Source organism: Tachypleus tridentatus, chromosome 2 (genome assembly GCF_004210375.1).
Source record: "Tachypleus tridentatus isolate NWPU-2018 chromosome 2, ASM421037v1, whole genome shotgun sequence".
Taxonomy (NCBI): domain Eukaryota; kingdom Metazoa; phylum Arthropoda; class Merostomata; order Xiphosura; family Limulidae; genus Tachypleus; species Tachypleus tridentatus.
This window is the reverse complement of record NC_134826.1, coordinates 15389726-15412942: the sequence shown is the minus strand read 5'-3', so window position 1 is coordinate 15412942 and position 23217 is coordinate 15389726. Positions and strand designations below refer to the sequence as shown.

Genomic DNA, 23217 nt, shown 5'->3' with positions numbered 1-23217 from the left:
GTCCTGTCACAAAACAAAACAAACTCTTCAATCAGGAGGTAAGTAGTGGTACACTTCATGTCCTGTCACAAAACAAAACAAACTCTTCAATCAGGAGATAAGTAGTGGTACACTTCATGTCTTGTCACAAAACAAAACAAACTCTTCAATCAGGAGATAAGTAGTGGTACACTTCATGTCCTGTCACAAAACAAAACAAACTCTTCAATCAGGAGATAAGTAGTGGTACACTTCATGTCCTGTCACAAAACAAAACAAAACAAACTCTTCAATCAGGAGGTAAGTAGTGGTACACTTCATGTCTGTCACAAAACAAAACAAACTCTTCAATCAGGAGGTAAGTAGTGGTACACTTCATGTCTGGTCACAAAACAAAACAAACTCTTCAATCAGGAGGTAAGTAGTGGTACACTTCATGTCCTGTCACAAAACAAAACAAACTCTTCAATCAGGAGATAAGTAGTGGTACACTTCATGTCTGGTCACAAAACAAAACAAACTCTTCAATCAGGAGGTAAGTAGTGGTACACTTCATGTCTGGTCACAAAACAAAACAAACTCTTCAATCAGGAGGTAAGTAGTGGTACACTTCATGTCTGGTCACAAAACAAAAGAAACCTTCAGTCAGTAGAAAAGTAATGTCATTTTCTAATCAGGTAGAAAGTAGTGGTACACTTCATAATGTCATGATCACAAATATAAACCTTCAGTCAGTAGACAAGTAATGTCATGGTTTCTATATAAAACCTTTAGTCAGTAGACAAGTAGTGTCATGGTTTCTATATAAATATTCAGTCAGTAGACAAGTAGTGTCATGGTTTCTATATAAATATTCAGCCATATAGTTTGTAGGTAATCTATTTATTCTTTATTTCGGTTCACATAAGATGCAAAATTTTTTGAAGTAAAATTTAAAATACAATTTTTATATTGACAGACATTCTGTAAAAATAATAGACTAACAATCAAGTTTTGTTAGCAATTCAGCCTGATGTGGTTAACACTGAACTTGTGATAAATATTATACCAAAGTTAGGTGGTATAATAAATATATCTACAGATAAATAAGTTAAAATATTGAAAACCAAAGTAACTCTTATTGATTAAAAGGTTCATTCTAAACAATGAAAACAGATATCTTCAAACATAAAAATATACTTTGTATATAGGTCTTCTATAGAAAACTAAAATAAGTTATCAGATTAAGTTAAATAATAATAAATTTTAGATTAATGAATAAGTAAGAAAATCAAGTTATCATTATGTGTAATTAAGAAACGACTATCACATAATTGTGTTTGATGTGACTGAACCACATGAACTTTAGTTTATCTAACCTCAATGTACATGGTTGGAAAATTGAAGCAAAACTTGCAACAAGATATCACAGAAAAAATATGTGAGTCACTTAAATTTAGGATCAAATAATAAATACTGAAAGACATTTTTATACATTTTAAAATGTGACATATGCTCAACATAGAAATGTTCTAATGTTCCAATAGTGAAAATGTACTTACAATAAGTAATTAGTTCCTCTCACACCAGTCATTTTATATCAGTGCTGCCATCTATATGTAACCTGTTTTTTTATACATGCCATAACCCTTCTGTTTAGCTCTAATGAAATTGCAAGATTCTAAGACCTCTCTCATGCACATCAGTATGCATCACCCCATAACATAGGAGCATGACACACTCATATGATGAAAGTGACTTCCTCCAGATTCTGCTACCAAACTATTTTCAGTATAAGAAAACTATAACTTCCGACGTGGTACTTACTTCCTTTCTGTAGACCGATGAAATTATTCAATGCAAATAAAGTACAGAAACAAAATCACCAATGAGATTTTTTACTTTCCCAGGTTAGTATCCCACATGTACAAGTATCACTCAGAGAAAAAAGTTTAGTGAATGGTTCAAAATATATCATTTACACAAACATGTTGATTGTTGGTTGAAAGTGTCATTTACACAGATAAGCTTGATGATTGGTTGAACATGTTATTCATACAAACAAGCTTGATGATTGGTTGAACATGTTATTCACACAGACATGCTTGATGATTGGTTAAACATATTATTCACATAGACAAGCTTGATGATTGGTTGAACATGTTATTCATACAAACAAGCTTGATGATTGGTTGAACGTGTTATTCATACAGACAAGCTTGATGATTGGTTCATGTTTGATTAAGCATCAAATGTTCAGTGATCTTACTCACACAAGTCCATAATATCAATCAGCCAGATTAAAATCAACCAATGTAGTTGGCATAACACATTATTTTTTGGCTATTCTACACATGTGTATAACCAGATTGAAAACAACTACATAACGTATACAACACATTGTGTTTTGACTACACCACACACCAGCACAACAAGAACTGCCTTGGGAGGATCCCAAACCATTCTACCTTCTAATTCTTTCCCTTACATTTGCATTTCTCCATCCTCTGCAAAGAGCTGCCAATCACCCTCTTCAACATCCACACTCACATAACTCAGCTGTTCCACAGAGACAGCCTCAATCTGAAATATGGAAACTGAAAAATCACATTTTCAAAAAATAAATTTTTACATTCAAAAATACACTATTAAATTATATTTGTCAAAATAAATGGTAACTAAACTTATACAAATAAGTGTCCAAACACTAGTTTATTTTTGTTGTATCTAACCTGGCCTGATGAGCTCTGGAGTGATCAAAATGTACCATCAGTGATGGAGATGGCAAACATAGTGCAACTTAAATACCATTGTTGTACATTATTCTAATTTTAATTCGTGTTCATCTGCTTTTAGAATTTTTATGTTTTTGTATTGTTTTAGGTTTTTAATGGAATTAATGTCTCTCTTTGTGAGATTGTTTTTTAGGTTTCTGTTTTGTGAAATCATGTTGATGGTTTTGTGAGAAAATTCTTTGAAAAAATCATTTAAGATATTGTTTTTAGGTGTTTCTGGAAAATATAAATTTTTAATTTTTCCTGGGAAGTTTGGCTGTTAGATGTCAATAAAATTGTCAGATAAAGAAAACACTATAGTCATAATGAACATGAATGAATACATCCAAAATATGAAGAACATCCTATCAGACACTAACAATTTAAACCAATACACACAAATCTAACAAAAACACACGAAACACAACAAAACAAAATACTATGAAAAATGAAAAAGCCAACACAATTTCACAAACACTTTATTCCTACGTAAGCAAAACCGACTGATGCATACCACAAACATATGGCATCTCAAAATCTCATAAACCAGATTGTTCATTATGACCAATAATGTCCACATATGAATCGTTTAATTACAATCTTGGTAAATACATAGCCTGGGCATTTTCTAAATATGTAACATCAGCTAGCTCATTCATCAAAAACTTTTAATTTCAAGTTTAATCTTAATCAATTTAATCATAAAGCCTTAATGGCCAGTTTTGATGTTATATCTCTTTACAGAAGTCCCAACTGCTGAAGCCTGCAAGATAGCCTTAGAACTCTATATCTGAGACTCTAACCCATCTATAGACATTCCCAGCAACCAATGAGCAAACCTCATAGAATTCACCATGATTGAGACAAACTTCAAGTTCAACAACCACAACTATGTACAAACAAATGGCCTAAGCATGGGCAACCCAGTATCACCAGTTCTAGCCAATATTTTTATGACACAAGTTAAAACACAAGCAATTAACACAGCATTACATCCACCACTATACTGGTACAGATATGTAGATGACACGGTTGCGGGATTCACATCTACATGACACAATTTTTTCAACCACATTAACCCTATACATTCCAACATCAACTTCACATGTGAACAAGAAGAAAGCAATCAAATATCATTTCTTAACCTCAAAATTACAAGAACCGACACACAATTTAAAACAGAAATCCACCGAAAAATCATCCATGCTGGACTATACATTCCTTGGGACCCAGCACATAAAACGAAACAAAAACTCAACATACTAAGAAACCAAATAAACACAGCCATAAAACTATGTTCACCAGATAAAATTAACGATGAATTAGACAAAATAAAACAATATTTCATCAACATCAGTAAGTTTCCTCCACAAACTGCAGAAAACATACACACACACCTAGACAGAAAGCAAAATCAACCAACAAAAGTAAATATATCTCAAGATTTAAAACTCACTAAACCATATACTGCTGTATACCATATATTCCTGACATCAGCAGAAAAATAACCAACATTTGGCAAAAACTAGTAACAAAATATTACATTCCATTTAATACCAAATTTATTCAAAAACCAGGCACAAAACTGAGGTCTATACTATGTAAAAACTACACTGACAAACACCACACCAACATTATTTATAAAATACAATGTGATAACTGACACGACTTCTATATTGGAGAAACGAGTAGAAAAATAGAAACCAGATTCAAAGAACATAAAAAGTCACCTTCACACGTTTTCAAACACTGCAAGTCAAATAAACACAACATAACCATAGAAAACACTCAAATACTAAATAAAGAAACAAACATAAACAAATGCAAAATTAAAGAAGCCTTACTTATACAACAACTTAAACCCAAAATACACCAATATAAAGGAACGCCTTTATACCTTTATTAATATAATAAAATAAATAAAATTATATATTGAAAATCTAATACCGCCCTCTACATTCTGACACTCAGTTACACAACCCCTTTCAAACATGTGGTCAGCTTCCGGTCAGTTACCTCTTTCTTTCTTTGTGAACCTGACGATGACCGAAGAAGGTCGAAGCTAAAAAATTTTCTCAACCCAAATGAGCCGTTTTTACATATATATTTTTCTCCACATCACTGACTTTTGATAACCTTGAAGATACACTATAACATGACAGGTATAAGTAAAGGAGAAGATGGAACTGACTCCTGCTAACCATGGAAGATACCCTATAGTTTAAGAAGTAAACTGCTAAAAAAGTTAAAGGTACAAGTATGTTTTCTAAAGTAGTTTATCCCAGTGTTCCAAATGTGATAATATTTTTATTTTTTTTAGGTAATTTCCCTCATTTCAGTTCCATCTGTATCCATTTTTTAATGTGTGATGAAGCATAAGTACAAGTGAGTGGGAAGAGGGAACTGACTCCTGCTTACCTTGAAGATACATTATAACATAACAAGTGAGTGGGAAGAGGGAACTGACTCCTGCTTACCTTGAAGATACATTATAACATAACAAGTGAGTGGGAAGAGGGAACTGACTCCTGCTTACCTTGAAAATACATTATAACATAACAAGTACAAGTGAGTGGGAAGAGGGAACTGACTCCTGCTTACCTTGAAGATACATTATAACATAACAAGTGAGTGGGAAGAGGGAACTGACTCCTGCTTACCTTGGAGATACATTATGACATAACAAGTATAAGTGAATGAAAAGATGGAACAACTGACTCCTGCTTACCTTGAAGATACATTATGACATAACAAGTATAAGTGAATGAAAAGATGGAACAACTGACTCCTGCTTACCTTGAAGATACATTATAACATAACAAGTGAATGAAAAGATGGAACAACTGACTCCTGCTTACCTTGAAGATACATTATAACATGACAAGTGAATGAAAAGATGGAACAACTGACTCCTGCTTACCTTGAAGATACATTATAACATAACAAGTGAATGAAAAGATGGAACAACTGACTCCTGCTAACTCAACCAAAGGAACAGAACTCATCCAGGCTGAAATTATGAACATAATTACTCCACAATAAAGAGTATTCCATTTGCCACTTGAATTATAGAGAGGATGTAGAAACTGTGCTTAACAAAGGACCTAGAATAGAACCATTTTGTGTTCAGAATGAGGAGACAGTGAACCTCCTTCTATAAACAATATATGATATTAACACTGATCAAAGGTAGCATAGTATCAAACCTGAACTGGAACTACAAGTTAGCTACGACAGAGACTGGTGTCACTCTTATTGACATTTGAAGAAAACATACAGAGACTCAAGCAGAAGCCCCCAGCCCCACTGTCTTTTTCAAGAGTGGAGGAACACATTATAACACTATGGAGGAAAGGATTCTGTCTACTACCCCAGTGGCTGGAAATCTGGTGTGGTAAGAACTCTTCAGATAGCACTAGTGGAGATTAATGCACACTGCAGACCTATAAGGAACACTGCAATAGGTAATCCACAAGGAACTTCGTAGCTCCACTCATATGATCTAGGAGAGGGTAATGCACATTGCACAGCTACAAGGAACACTGCAATAGGTAATCCACAAGGAACTTCGTAGCTCCACTCATATGATCTAGGAGAGGGTAATGCACATTGCACAGCTACAAGGAACTCTGCAATAGGTACACCACAAGGAACTTCCTAGCTCCACTCATGTGATCTAGGAGAGAGTAATGCACATTGCAGACATTAAATATGGCCATGGTGTAGGGAGAAACTCCCAGAAGATAAGGAGTATGTTAAGAATGTGAGAGAAATCTCAACATATAAAAAATCCCTCGCTGGATAAATGAAATGGGCAGGATTCTTTGATCCCTCTTGTAACTTTACCCTTCAACATTTGTAGGTCCACTTAAGAGATTCTTGGTAGATTAAAAATGAAACATAATAATCATTGTCATGCATATGTATTTACTCACAAAACACCTGGTAGATTACCCATAATTCACTGATCACCTGGTAGATTACCCATAATTCACTAATTACACAGACAATGTTTTTATTACAGATATATCTTAACAAAACAAAGGGCTTAAAAATACCTTTCTCCCTCACACAAGACTGAATAAATGTTAAACAAAAAATCATTGTATTTGTTGTTAAGTTCAGATTCAATATTAAATTATTATCACAACAAATGTTTAGAAAAATTAAAGCTATGATTGTTATACAAAACTGCTAAGAAAGTAACATTTCACAACCTGTTTCATAAAACGTCTAATTTTCTGCAATGAATTGTTACACGCAGGCACATACTATCTGTATAATAACTAACTACCCTACAGGTACATGCTATATAGGCAAAAAGGCTTGAAATTTGAATGTAAGCTTTTGCTGCTGCTACAATGTAAATGGAATAAAGAATGTTTCAAAAGCATAAAAGATATCCAAGAATTAATGGGTCAGGAGTTGTTTATAATCTCAAGGTTGACAGAATACATTTACACATGAGACTGGTATTAACAATTAAGGGACCATTCAAAATAATTTAAATTGAGACTTTGAGTTTTTTTGTAAGATGGGGGGAATCAAAAGTTTTTTCATAACTGGATCCACAAATTTACATGAAACTAACATCGCTATACAAGGGATTCTTTAAAAACTTATCTGGATTTAGACTTTTGAAATGTTCCTTACTGGATTCTCTATATGATAAACTTTTTTTTTTTGTGGAGTTCTCAAAATAGGTTACATGGATTAACTTGGAAACTGACAAAGTTATTCACAACAAAAAATTTTGTGTAGTTACAGGTAATTTTCTTGGAATATTAAACACATAACTCATATAAGTAAATTCTGAACCTAGAATTCAAAATTTTAGTAGCAAACATTTCTATGAGAAAGCAAATTGACAGAGTAAAACCACTATCTTTACTTCTGACAAACAAATTTAAAAATGCACATATAAATTCACAGTATTCTCAAAAATGTTTTTTAAAACAAAGATTAGTAAATAGTTATAATGTTCAATCACAGTAAGCTATATAACAGAGCAAAATTCAAAACAACCTGGATAAGAGCTTAGTTAATTGGATAGTTTTTCTTATGTTTCTACTCAGAACAGTTGACTTCACTAGCTGGATAAGCTTGATGTTAACAATATCTTGGCCCTAATTCCAGTTTCATCAGTGGTCAGAGTTTCTAACAAAATAAACAGGTTGAATATTTTACGTTTTCTCAGTTTCCTATTTATCTCATGTCACAGCAAAACACTGATTCAATGTGGAAGATGAGATAGAATTCCAGCAGAAGGAGCTTTGAATGTAACTGCTTCCCTTCAACAGCATGAGCCCCATGTTGGGAATAACAACTCCTCAGTTATGCAAGGGATCTGGATATGATCTAAAACAAAAATAAAAAAGTCACAAATCAACTTGGGATTGAATCTGTTACACAAAAAATAGATGAAAATAAGCCTGAGATTAAGTCTATTATGTAAATAGATCAACACAAGTGTTAAGTTCAACATATAGAAATAACAGATCCCAAACAAGTTAGAATAATACACAATTTAAAAGAACATGCTGGGAAAGCAGCATAGAATGAATTAATGTTTCTACAGTTTGAGACCTAAATGTTAATTTTTTGTGAAGCCACTTAAATTAAAAACAAACTTTATACTTCCATATTTTGCATGTTCATATAGAAATGTTTGAATATTTATTGAAAGCAGAATACTGAAATACTAACAATACCTAATATATTAAACTATAATACATGAATGTATCTCTATTGTACATCAGGATTGGTGTACAGATTCATTGACATGATAGCTTCAATATTTTCATCCACTAATTACTAACACAATAAACAAACCAACAGTTCATTCATTATTAATGCTAAAAAATGTTATTTTTCTCCTGTATTTTATGAACTTACAAAGAACAAGACAGTTTCAGTAGAAGGTTATCACAGTATGTTTTTATTGCACCAAAATATACTTCCCACTAAATTATTTGATCATAGATTAAAAATAGAATATTTCTCAATAATTCAATATTACTGATTTACGTTTTCAACAATAACATAGATACTGCACTTTGTATGTATCACAACACATAACATTATCCTAATTAAAGAGCAATTGTTATAAATAATGATGCTTGATAAAGATGTACTGATAGCATGGGGTGATGACAAGAAACTGTTAATCTAATTTCCACGACGTTACTATAAAAGACGATACTAATACTGTTTTAGAGAGGAAAAACTACCACAATATAGGTTAAAAAAATCTGAATGGTTCTGTAAATTATAGGTCTGTTTTGAATAATAGTGTTACAACCCTAAAGCTAATGTTGATTACTACTGTGTGTCACTCTCTTACTTGCTGTGTTTTGTTTGTGTGTACTGATGAAAAGTCATCCCATCTAATCAAAATTACCTCAAGTGTGTAAAAATAAATAAAATAAAGGTTGAACATGTAACTCAAAGGAATTGAAACTAGGAACCAAACTGGTAACTACACTTAATAACACTGATAACACCTTTATCATAAATATTCATTAATAAGTTAGCCAGGCTGTGTTGTTGTTCAATTTGGAACATGATAATGGGTGAAACAAAACAAACAAAGTAAACAATGAATGAATATTTGCTGTAAACGTATCATCAATGCTATAAGTTTTGCCACACTTTTTTCACACCTAAGGTGTTTTTAATTAGATCAAAGAAACTTCTAGATCAGTTACTCAAACAATAACAACTGTTAGTCAGATCTACAGGGAAAAACTTTTGGAAATATGTTTAATTTCTGAACCATTTCAAAATTTATATACATAGTTAAACGGCATTAGAATCAGATTTAAACAGTATTTCTAATTCTATTCTGAATCTAGTGAACCCTAACGTAATTTTTCAACATACGTAATCAAGACTTTAAAAAAAAAATATATACACTTGTGTTTAGTTACCTTGCCCCATATTAAATAATATTGAATATGAAATTATTCCTTATATTAAAACTAACCTTTAATTTTACATTAAAAAACCCGTTCACATAATAAAAAATAACCGGAAATTTTTTTAAGCATGACTAGAGTTACAACTCATGTTTTCAATTATGGTACAAATTGTAAGTAGAGAAATGAAAATTTATGCCACCTTTCGGGAAAAATGGGCACTTTGTTATTTTTATGGTTGTTGTAATAAAAATCTTAATTTGTAATGTAATTAATACAAAGTTCAGTTTATTCCTTGTGTCACCCTATGGCTCAGCTGTAAGTATGAAAACTTATCTCGCTAAAATTGTGTTTCAATATCTACAGTCGAAAAAGAATAGATAGCTCACTGTGTAGCTCTATGTACTAGTATTTATTTATTATTTATTTTATAAATCTACATAAGTAATTGTTAATTTGACAATTTCAAATTTTCTTCGTTTGAAAAACAACCTAGAAAAACTTTAATAATTTATTTTTCTGCTTTCATTATTTAAACTTGTATCATTTTCATTGGATTTGGTATCTAGTTGTTTGTTTCTGAATTTTCACCCAAAGCTACACAAAGGGCTATATCTGTAAGCACGAGTAGTTTATAACGTTACTCCTAGTGGGCGGAGCGTAGACAACTTTGTGTAGGTTTATGCTTAACTACATACAAATTATAAGTAGCCGTTTCTACTACTGAACTAATGTACTAGAAAGAAGACAGCCAATTAACAGCACCCACCGCCAACCCTTGTGCTACTCTTATCTAATCAAATGTGGAACTTGACTCTTGTAGCGCACGGTCGGAACATGATAACGACACGGCCACGCCTGACCCATGGAGAAAGCAAGATATTAAGAAAATAATTTAAGTTATATTTACCAAGTGTAAAGAACTCCAACATTAGATTATGATTCGATTTATCGTTTGTTGCTAAAGGCATGGCTAAACGAACAAAAGTGCAAAATTCAACAATGTAGAAAACAAGCACAAAAGAAAGTCACACTAAATCACACTAATAAAATAGTAATTGACTCCCAAGCAGGTCGCGAGTTTCAATCCTCTTCGCTAAATATGTTCGTCCTTTCACTTCTGTGGACGTTAAAATGTAACGGTCAACCCTTTAATTCGTTGTGAAAAAAAACAACAACTCAACAATTGGTAGTAGATAATGTTGTATCTGTAGTCTATCAGTGCTAAATTAGGAATGGCTAAGCAGGTAAACCTTCAACAGCTTTGTGTGAAATTCAAATAAACCAAGTATTAAACCAGCAAGACATGAAGAATGGAATTTGAAAAGAGATAACCTAAAAATTCATTAATGGGAGCTACAACATAAACTGACAAAAACTAGACGTTTATTCTAATTTTATGTACTCGTGAAAATATTTCAATTAATATTTCCAGACACCATTGCTTTACGTCTTTTCTCACATTAAAGTGTTCTAATTTTAGTGAGATATAACATTATTTTGATATTATTTTAAAGTATATTTTACCAATAAATTTAGGGTAACAATATCTTACATATTCCATTGTTCTAAATAATAGAATTTAGACCTCGATGACAGTTTTGACAATAACCCAGATTCAGCTGAATAGAAATAAAAAAATAATTATAAAGGTTAGCTCAATTTTACAGCAGAGGGAGTAAGAAACGCATCGGAGAATTCAGAGAGAAACCTTATAATGTTTTAGAGATATAAAGACAACTCAATAATAATGCGACACGCAAATATAATAGTTCTAACCTCATTGTAATTTCATATATCTTCATTTGTGTGTTTTATTTGAATTTTACTGCATTAATCTGGCAAACAATTATGTAATACAACAACCTTGTCCTGAAGCAAACACATGCATGGTCAGAAGAATCGATACAAAAGATTACGAAACTGGTTCGAATATAGTTTTGTATATGATATGATGGTCAATAAATAAGCTGATTATTAATTTATAATGTCTCTCTCGTGATACTGTAAGTAAATATAGACACCAGAAACATTAATTTCTATTTCTAAAAACAAAAAAGACTAGTCATATAACGTTATTAAATAGCGTTTCAGGATGTCTTCATAGACATGGAATTAGATATAGTTCTAAGCAAGCTTAGTTCTTGCTGAGAACTTGCTTTATTCTCATGGAGTGTAGCTAGTCTGGTTGTTAGTGCACCAGAGCCGTTAAAGACAACAGAGCAAGTTTTAATAGCAACCTTTCAAGTTTCACGTCACACACGAATTGTTTTATAAACGTGTTTTCCTCTCTCGAAAAGAAATAAGTAATTCTTTCTGTTTAATATGCTTACGTACCCTGCACTAACACAGTTAACACACTTATGTTATCCCAATCAAGTATCCTAACACATCCAAGTATGATTAGTACAGTTAAGTATCATATTTTATGAGTACAGGTTGGTTAAGATACAGCAATGAGTTTTAAAATAAGAAGAATATTCTCGTGATAATAAATTTCTGTGTTTTAATCAGTTTCACTTAATTCAAAACTGTAGTTATGTTTAAGATAATAGACTATTTTTGTGTTAATTCGAAACAAATTACATCAACAGGGGGCCTCCAATTCTGTAATTCTTTGTAAATAATTTTCTTGAACAAACCTAATTTCAAATAAGTAATGTTAAGATATATCTTCCAACGGCCTAGATCTGCGTTTCTTTGTAAATACTTTATATATACGGCTAGAGAGCCTAATTTATGAATTAAAAGGTAAATAAAAAATGCACATGCAGTTAGTGTGACTTGTATGGCGGCATCTATACTACGATGATATCACTAATGTATAAATTAATAAAGTAATGGTTTGGGTTAGTTAGTTTTGAATTTCACGCAAAGCTACACAAGCCGTCCCTAATTTAGCAGTGTAAGGCTAGATGGACGACAGTTAGTCATCACTACCCACCGCCATCTCTTGAGCGACTCTTGTATTAACAAATAATGGGATTCACAGTAACATTATAACGCCCTCACAGCTGATAGGGTGAGCATGTTTGGTGTCACGGGGATTCGAACATGCGACCATCAGATTACAAGTCGAGTGCGTTAACCACCTGGCCATTTCGCAGCTGTTACATGTTATTATGTTACTTCTGTTGTGTTGCAGTCTTACTTCTGTCACATGTTATTATTACCTTACTTCTGTTGTGTTGCAGTTTTACTCCTGTCACATGTTATTATTATCTTACTTCTGTTGTGTTGCAGTCTTACTCCTGTCACATGTTATTATTATCTTACTTCTGTTGTGTTGCAGTCTTACTCCTGTCACATGTTATTATTACCTTACTTCTGTTGTGTTGCAGTTTTACTCCTGTCACACGTTATTATTATCTTACTTCTGTTGTGTTGCAGTCTTACTCCTGTCACATGTTATTATTATCTTACTTCTGTTGTGTTGCAGTCTTACTCCTGTCACATGTTATTATTATCTTACTTCTGTTGTGTTGCAGTCTTACTCCTGTCACATGTTATTATTATCTTACTTCTGTTGTGTTGCAGTCTTACTCCTGTCACATGTTATTATTATCTTACTTCTGTTGTGTTGCAGTCTTACTCCTGTCACATATTATTATCTTACTTCTGTTGTGTTGCAGTCTTACTCCTGTCACATATTATTATCTTACTTCTGTTGTGTTGCAGTCTTACTCCTGTCACATATTATTATCTTACTTCTGTTGTGTTGCAGTCTTACTCCTGTCACATATTATTATCTTACTTCTGTTGTGTTGCAGTCTTACTCCTGTCACATGTTATTATTATCTTACTTCTGTTGTCTTGCAGTCTTACTCCTGTCAGATGTTATTATTACCTTACTTCTGTTGTGTTGCAGTTTTACTCCTGTCACACGTTATTATTATCTTACTTCTGTTGTGTTGCAGTCTTACTCCTGCAACATGTTATTATTATCTTACTTCTGTTGTGTTGCAGTCTTACTCCTGTCACATATTATTATCTTACTTCTGTTGTGTTGCAGTCTTACTCCTGTCACATGTTATTATTATCTTACTTCTGTTGTGTTGCAGTCTTACTCCTGTCACATGTTATTATTATCTTACTTCTGTTGTGTTGCAGTCTTACTCCTGTCACATATTATTATCTTACTTCTGTTGTGTTGCAGTCTTACTCCTGTCACATGTTATTATTATCTTACTTCTGTTGTGTTGCAGTCTTACTCTTGTCACATGTTATTATTATCTTACTTCTGTTGTGTTGCAGTCTTACTCCTGTCACATGTTATTATTATCTTACTTCTGTTGTGTTGCAGTCTTACTCCTGTTACATGTTATTATTATCTTACATCTGTTGTGTTGCAGTCTTACTCCTGTCACATGTTTTTATTATCTTCTATGCATATTGTAAAACTACTTTTAAACTTTTATACGCTTCTCTGTTACTATCTTTAATTAACACGTACGAGTAAGTGTATTCACCTTTGTCATTAATTAACTTAAAATGTTTTTAAGAAGTTAGATGTGTTTAGATTTCTTGGAAAAGGTTATTGTTTACAGTAGAAATGTCTGTCACTGGTTCAGTAGTAAGTCTATTGATTTACAACGTTAAAATCAGGGGGGACTCAGAAGATAGCCCAATGTGGCTTTATTATAACAAAACACCCACACATACATTAAAATTTGAGTTTTGAAGAGTTGATGAGTTTCTAAAGAAATCAATATATTACTTATTTTTATTCTAAAAGTTTATTAAAAATACATCGTTCGAGTCAATTGAAGAACGTATATACAGAAGACCGATCGAAGCCTCAGTAAATAAAGATTTCAGGTAGAACGTTCCATCAAGGAAACTGAAAGGTACTGAAGTAAAATGATTAATTTATTCTAACGCTGAAAATCTACATCACAATGACAAAGACGTCAAGTGGCTCGAGCGTACAGCACTGATTGACTGAAACCTCTGTTAAGTCTCTATCCAGTTTTATCGATGGTCAGGTTTAAACAACTCTGATTAACTGAGTCAAATAAGGCGACTAATTTTGCTGGATAAACGTGAAATTAACTGTACGCTACCCGAAAATTCTAGAGGTCCCGAGGTGAAGTGTTACACTGATCATAATAAGGTGGTGAAGTGTTACACTGGTCATAATAAGGTGGTGAAGTGTTACACTGGTCATAATAAGGTGGTGAAGTGTTACACTGGTCATAATAAGGTGGTGAAGTGTTACACTGATCATAATAAGGTGGTGAAGTGTTACACTGGTCATAATAAGGTGGTGAAGTGTTACACTGGTCATAATAAGGTGGTGAAGTGTTACACTGGTCATAATAAGGTGGTGAAGTGTTACACTGATCATAATAAGGTGGTGAAGTGTTACACTGGTCATAATAAGGTGGTGAAGTGTTACACTGGTCATAATAAGGTGGTGAAGTGTTACACTGGTCATAATAAGGTGGTGAAGTGTTACACTGATCATAATAAGGTGGTGAAGTGTTACACTGGTCATAATAAGGTGGTGAAGTGTTACACTGGTCATAATAAGGTGGTGAAGTGTTACACTGGTCATAATAAGGTGGTGAAGTGTTACACTGATCATAATAAGGTGATGAAGTGTTACACTGGTCATAATAAGGTGGTGAAGTGTTACACTGGTCATAATAAGGTGGTGAAGTGTTACACTGGTCGTAATAAGGTGGTGAAGTGTTACACTGATCATAATAAGGTGGTGAAGTGTTACACTGATCATAATAAGGTGGTGAAGTGTTACACTGATCATAATAAGGTGGTGAAGTGTTACACTGATCATAATAAGGTGATGAAGTGTTACACTGGTCATAATAAGGTGGTGAAGTGTTACACTGGTCATAATAAGGTGGTGAAGTGTTACACTGATCATAATAAGGTGATGAAGTGTTACACTGGTCATAATAAGGTGGTGAAGTGTTACACTGATCATAATAAGGTGGTGAAGTGTTACACTGGTCATAATAAGGTGGTGAAGTGTTACACTGGTCATAATAAGGTGGTGAAGTGTTACACTGGTCATAATAAGGTGGTGAAGTGTTACACTGATCATAATAAGGTGGTGAAGTGTTACACTGATCATAATAAGGTGGTGAAGTGTTACACTGGTCATAATAAGGTGGTGAAGTGTTACACTGATCATAATAAGGTGGTGAAGTGTTACACTGATCGTAATAAGGTGGTGAAGTGTTACACTGTTCATAATAAGGTGGTGAAGTGTTACACTGATCATAATAAGGTGGTGAAGTGTTACACTGGTCATAATAAGGTGGTGAAGTGTTACACTGGTCGTAATAAGGCGGTTAAGAGAAAGAATTATAATCTGCACTTATGTTTCACTTGCTTTTTAATAACCAAGAAAGTACGCATTGATTGCAACATCGTAAGAGCGTATTTCTGTTGTGACGTTTGTTGTGAAAATTGAAATTACGATTTTCAAGTTTCTGCACAGTATCTTATATATGGTATCATCGTAGGATGCATTAGATCGGTAGTTCTATCCCTGTTTCATAACCGACTGACGAACCTTATCTGGCAACCGTAGAAAATGAATTATTTGTAAGTAGAAACAGAAAACTTGGAACAATGTAGTCAGTGATAAATACAGACATAAAAGTTGACCGTTTGGTAAACACCATCAGCTATTTTAGTTCATAATAAAACCTTAGTCATTCTTGTTTCTTTTGAATTTCGCACAAAGCTACTCGAGGGCTATCTGTGCTAGCCGTCCCTAATTTAGCAGTATAAGACTAGAGGGAAGGCAGCTAGTCATCACCACCCACCGCCAACTCTTGGGCTACTCTTTTACCAACGAATAGTGGAACTGACCGTCACATTATAACGCCCCCACGGCTGAAAGGGCGAGCACGTTTGGTGCGACCGGAATTCGAACCCGAACCCTCGGATTACGAGTGGAATACCTTAACACACTTGGCCGTGCCGGGCCCCTACCTTATTCAATAGCTCTAATTATGTGTTAAATTGGATTAACTCCAAACGTAGCGCCAGACACTGGCATTTTGAATGTAACACTCGGCGAAATGAATCACAGTTTGTTTGTTTTATTTGTTGTGTTAATTAACACTATATTGCTCCACCCACAAGTTAAATCACGCTGTCTGTAAGTATCAATGAAAGAATTATAGCCAAACGTTTTGAAGTGAAACCATCTCCAAAGAAACCTGCGACAGGGTCTCACTTAGAAACCAAGGCGATTAAATCTCCCGAGTCAGGTGTGTCCTAGTAATTAGTGCCTCCCGAGTCAGGTGTGACCTAGTGACTAGTGCCTCCCGAGTCAGGTGTGACCAAGTAATTAGTGCCTCCCGAGTCAGGTGTGACCTAGTAATTAATGCACTAGTTTGTGATTTTAAGATTCTGTGATTGGCGTACTGTTACTAACAACAAAAAAAGCCCCCTCTCCTCCAATTTGGGGCCGTAGATGCGTTATAAGAGTGACGGTAAAATCCGACTATTCGGTCATACAAAAGTACCTCAACAGTAGGCGGCGACTAGTGTTGACCATGTGCCCTTCGTCTAATTCATCACTTGACATATAGGCTCAGTTTCCTGAAACAACCTTCTTGTTTCAGAATATATAAAAACCTAATAAATCAATTTCAAACTAGAGACGAACGTGCGCACATTTGGTTTCACTTTAAGCTACACAAGCACGTCCTACGATCTTGAGGTATTTGTCAGATACCCGAAGATTTATCATATCTGCACCTCAATGAAATGTTTTGAAACTTGTTACGATGCTTGTCGTGTGCTTTGAGAAACTCTCGATTTTAAAACATAACCGCCTTTCCTTACAGTACACCTTCTAATTGTGAGTGAAGTTATTTCACATTTAACTGTAAGATGATAAATCTTTACCCATGATATTCATTAAATGAAATGAGGATATTCATCTCTGAAGAACTAAGTCCAAAGATAGGCTAGGATCTATCCGAATGAAGCCCAACTAAAGGAACTAATGAATATGAAACTCCACTAGAGAAGAGGCTGAAAATCTTTAAGATATATTTGACTTTAGCCCACAAAGTTACTTACAAATACATGACAAGTTCTTTAAAACAAAGCATGTATTTAAAACGTCTCTGTTAATCCTTCTTCAAGATAGAAAATAGAAAGTCAGATAAGAGTTAGAATGATCTGGAGGAAGTTTATAGAAAGTCAGATAAGAGTTAGAAGGATCTGGAGGAACTTTATAGTAAGTCAGATAAGAGTTAGAATGATCTGGAGGAACTTTATAGTAAGTCAGATAAGAGTTAGAATGATCTGAAGGAAGCTTATAGAAAGTCAGATAAGAGTTAGAATGACCTGGAAGAACTTTATAGAAAGTCAGATAAGAGTTAGAATGATCTGGAGGAAGCTTATAGAAAGTCAGATAAGAGTTAGAATGATCTGGAAGAACTTTATAGAAAGTCAGATAAGAGTTAGAATGATCTGAAGGAACTTTATAGTAAGTCAGATAAGAGTTAGAATGATCTGGAGGAAGCTTATAGAAAGTCAGATAAGAGTTAGAATGATCTGGAAGAACTTTATAGAAAGTCAGATAAGAGTTAAAATGATCTGGAGGAACTTTATAGAAAGTCAGATAAGAGTTAGAATGATCTGGAGGAACTTTATAGTAAGTCAGATAAGAGTTAGAATGATCTGGATGAACTTTATAGAAAGTCAGATAAGAGCTAGAATGATCTGGAAGAACTTTATAGAAAGTCAGATAAGAGTTAAAATGATCTGAAGGAACTTTATAGTAAGTCAGATAAGAGTTAGAATGATCTGGAGGAACTTTATAGAAAGTCAGATAAGAGTTAGAATGATCTGGAGGAACTTTATAGTAAGTCAGATAAGAGTTAGAATGATCTGGAGGAACTTTATAGAAAGTCAGATAAGAGTTAGAATGATCTGGAGGAACTTTATAAAAAGTCAGATAAGAGTTAGAATGATCTGGAGGAACTTTATAGAAAGTCAGATAAGAGTTAGAATGATCTGGAGGAACTTTATAGAAAGTCAGATAAGAGTTAAAATGATCTGGAGGAACTTTATAAAAAGTCAGATAAGAGTTAGAATGATCTGGATGAACTTTATAGAAAGTCAGATAAGAGTTAGAATGATCTGGAGGAACTTTATAAAAAGTCAGATAAGAGTTAGAATGATCTGGAGGAACTTTATAGAAAGTCAGATAAGAGTTAGAATGATCTGGAGGAAGCTTATAGAAAGTCAGATAAGAGTTAGAATGATCTGGAAGAACTTTATAGAAAGTCAGATAAGAGTTAGAATGATCTGAAGGAACTTTATAGTAAGTCAGATAAGAGTTAGAATGATCTGGAGGAAGCTTATAGAAAGTCAGATAAGAGTTAGAATGATCTGGAAGAACTTTATAGAAAGTCAGATAAGAGTTAGAATGACCTGAAGGAACTTTATAGTAAGTCAGATAAGAGTTAGAATGATCTGGAGGAAGCTTATAGAAAGTCAGATAAGAGCTAGAATGATCTGGAAGAACTTTATAGAAAGTCAGATAAGAGTTAGAATGATCTGGAGGAACTTTATAGAAAGTCAGATAAGAGTTAGAATGATCTGGAGGAACTTTATAGAAAGTCAGATAAGAGTTAGAATGATCTGGATGAACTTTATAGAAAGTCAGATAAGAGTTAGAATGATCTGGAGAAACTTTATGTACTATCTAATGAGCGGTGGATATTAACGTTCCGAGATAAGTCTTACTGTGGTCTCGATTTCTTTAACACTTTCACAAAAGGTCTGAGGATTTACAATTTAATTAATATTTAGGTATTACTGATTTTGATTATGTCTCCTACCGGCACAGCAGTGTGTCTCTGAACTTACAATGTTAGAAGCCAGGTTTCTATACTTGTGAATGGCCATAGTGTAGTTTTGTGCTTAATTTCAAACAGCAAGAAACCGACCAATTTAATTAAACATTTACACGTAGTAAAGCATCTTCACAGCTTAATTTAACATTTAGACACTATTCAGCAAGTTTCCAAGGCTATTTCAATATTTACAGATATTCGGGTAACTTTTCGGTTTGATTGAATATTTGGATTTTCTTTGTAAATTACTCAATATGTATGCTAATCCCAATGAAAAAATATGGTAACCACCTAGAACAACACTAATACCATGTCTAGTTGCATTAAACAGACTCAAATACACAGTTACATTACATGGTAACCATTTAAAACAACATTAATAAAACGTCTCGTTGAGTTGAACAGACTCAATCACAGTTTTATTACATGGTAACCATCTAGCACAACGCTAATACCATTTCTAGTTGAATTGAACAGACTCAATCACAGTTTTATTACATGGTAACCATCTAACACAACACTAATACCATTTCTAGTTGAGTTGAACAGTTATATTACATGGTAATTACCTAGAATAACATTAATACCATGTTTAGTTTAATTGAACAGACTCAATAATAGTTATATTACAAAATAACCATCCTGAACAACATTTATGGCATGTTTTTTTCATTTAACACACTCAATCACAGCTATATTACATGGTAATCTTCTAGAACAACACTAATACGATGTTTTGTTCAATTGAAGAGACTCAATCACAGTTATATTACATGGTTACGAACATTACTACCATGTTCAGTTGAGTAAAACAGCCACAATCATAGTTATATTACATGATAACCTTCTAGAACAACACTAATACTATGTCTAATTCAGTTGAACAGTTATATAACATGGTAACCATCTAGAAGAACATTAATACCATTTCCAGTTGAGTCGAAAAGGCTCAAATACACAGTTGTATTACGTGGCAACTATCTAGAACAACACTTATACCATGTTCAGTTGAGTTAAACAGCCACAATCATAGTTATATTACATGATAACCTTCTAGAACAACACTAATACCATGTCTAGTTGAGTTGAACAGTTATATAATATGGTAATCTTTTATATCAACACTAATACCATGTCTAGTTAAGTTGAACAGTTATATAACATGGTAACCTTCTAGAACAACACTAATACCACGTTTAGTTGAGTAGAACAGATTCAAATACAGTTACATTACGTGATAACCATCTAGACCAACACTAATACCATGACTAGCTGAACTAAGAAGACTCAAATACAGAGTTTCCTTACATGCTAACCATCTAGAAGAACACTATTACCATGTCTACTTGAGTTGACCAGACTCAGTCACAGTTATATTACATGGTAACCTTTTATAATAACACTAATACCACATTTGGTTGAGTTGAACAGACTAAATAACAGTTACATTACATGGTAACTATCTAGAACAACACCAACAGAATTTCCATTAAATAACATGTATCTCCTGTGACTCCATTGTAAGTAAGAGGGTATGAAACATTAAATAACATGTAGTTCCTGTGACTCCAGTGTAAGTAAGAGGGTTTGGGACATTAAATAACATGTATCTCCTGTGACTCCAGTGTAAGTAATAGGGTTTGAAACATTAAATAACATGTAGCTCCTGTGACTCCAGTGTAAGTAAGAGGGTTTCAAACTTTAAATAACATTCATTCAATCCCTACTATATCCCCACCATAAGTCGTCCATCGTGTACCTTTGTTCTTAATAAAGCAAGCAAACAACCTTACTGTACGAATTTTGAATAATCTCAAAGTAGACGTGACGTATGTTGAATTGAATAAATGGTGTGAACTGTGTTATAGATCATACTATAAAATAAACTTAGAGATTTGTGTCTTTTTAATTCACTTGTTAACAAAGTTTGGAGCGGAAAGTTAAAGAAAAATCCTCTAGGGGATTAAATCTGCATCATTAAACTGGTGCTTTCAACTCTCCAACACTCATTTATTCCATGTTCGTCACACAGACTCACCCTGTAGGCTAGCTTCTTTAAATAACACACCACTCGTGGCTTTTTGTGAGGAAGTTTGATTCTTAAATGTAACATGGGCTTAGTAGTCCTTTTAATTACATTAATATCTCTACATTTGTTTACTAGTTTTGTATTAAACAGCCAAAATTACGAGAATTACCCGGAGGTGTTACACACAAGTGACGAAGTAATTTCATTAAGAAGTTTTAAAGAGCGAGGCATCCTTGAAGTCAAACTACTGCAACAGACAAAAGGTATAAGAAAACGGTACAGACTGTGATTGTTTATATATGTTGTCCTTCCGGCTCACAGGTGGTTTTGTCAGGTTACTTGACTTTAGAGCTTAATTTAGCATATGTCATATCAAATAAAGCATGGAGTAACATCACGTTTATAGATACCAAGGAAAATGCACGCTAAAGTCTGCGAAACATTAAAAACTTCGAGAATAATTTCGATATTGAGAGGTTTGTTTGTAAACTTAGTCTCCACTGAAAACTGTTAAAATTACGTTACCCACACGTGGGAAATGTGTTAAAATTACGTTATCTACACATGGGAAATATGATAAAATTACGTTACCCACACGTGGGTAATATGTTAAAATTACGTTACCCACACGTGGAAAATAAGTTAAAATTACGTTACCCACACGTGGAAAATAAGTTAAAATTACGTTACCCACACGTGGGTAATAAGTAAACAAGAGACAGGTGGTTCATAATGAAGAAATCTTAATCAACTTTTGTTTGTTTATTATTAGACACAAAGCCAGACTTTAGGCTATCAGTGCAGTGTACAAGTATCGTAGACACTAAGCAAAACTCTAGGCTATCAGTGCAGTGTGCACGTATCGTAGACACAAAGCCACACTCTAGGCTATCTGTGCAGTGTGCAAGTATCGTAGACACAAAGCCACACTCTAGGCTATCAGTGCAGTGTGCAAGTATCGTAGACACAAAGTCACACTCGAGGCTATCAGTATAGTGTGCAAGTATCGTAGACACAAAGCTAGACTATAGGCTATGTGTGCAGTGTACAAGTATCGTTGACACAAAGCCAGACTATAGGCTATCAGTGCAGTGTGCAAGTATCGTAGACACAAAGCAAAACTCTAGGCTATCAGTGCAGTGTGCAAGTATCGTAGACACAAAGCAAAACTCTAGGCTATTAGTGCAGTGTACAAGTATCGTAGACACAAAGCCAGACTCTAGGCTATCAGTGCAGTGTGCAAGTATCGTAGACACAAAGCCAGACTCTAGGCTATCAGTGCAGTGTGCAAGTATCGTAGACAAAAAGTCACACTATAGGCTATTAGTGCAGTGTGCAAGTATCGTTGACACAAAGCCAGACTCTAGGCTATCAGTGCAGTGTGCAAGTATCGTAGACACAAAGTCACACTCTCGGCTATCAGTATAGTGTGCAAGTATCGTAGACACAAAGCCAGACTCTAGGCTATCAGTGCAGTGTGCAAGTATCGTAGACACAAAGCCACACTCTAGGCTATCAGTGCAGTGTGCAAGTATCGTAGACACAAAGCCACACTCTAGGCTAACAGTGCAGTGTGCTAGTATCGAAACATAATTTTTAGTGTTATAAATCTTTAAATTTATTGCTGATTCACCATTGGGCCTAAACAATTGTATAAAGAATTATAAAAAGTTTAACTAACAATA

General features: G+C 33.9%; 1 protein-coding gene and 1 long non-coding RNA gene across 2 annotated transcripts in view; both read right to left on the bottom strand.

Annotated features, from left to right (window-relative positions):
• LOC143244010 (basigin-like) overlaps positions 1-23217 on the bottom strand; it is a 428663-nt gene that overhangs the window by 76223 nt on the left and 329223 nt on the right. The window lies entirely within an intron of this gene.
• On the bottom strand, positions 1116-9822 carry LOC143238501 (uncharacterized). The gene is made up of 3 exons (XR_013020609.1): positions 9718-9822; positions 7758-8090; positions 1116-2541 (listed from the first exon to the last, which is right to left on the bottom strand). It is a non-coding gene; the product is annotated as an uncharacterized LOC143238501 (long non-coding RNA).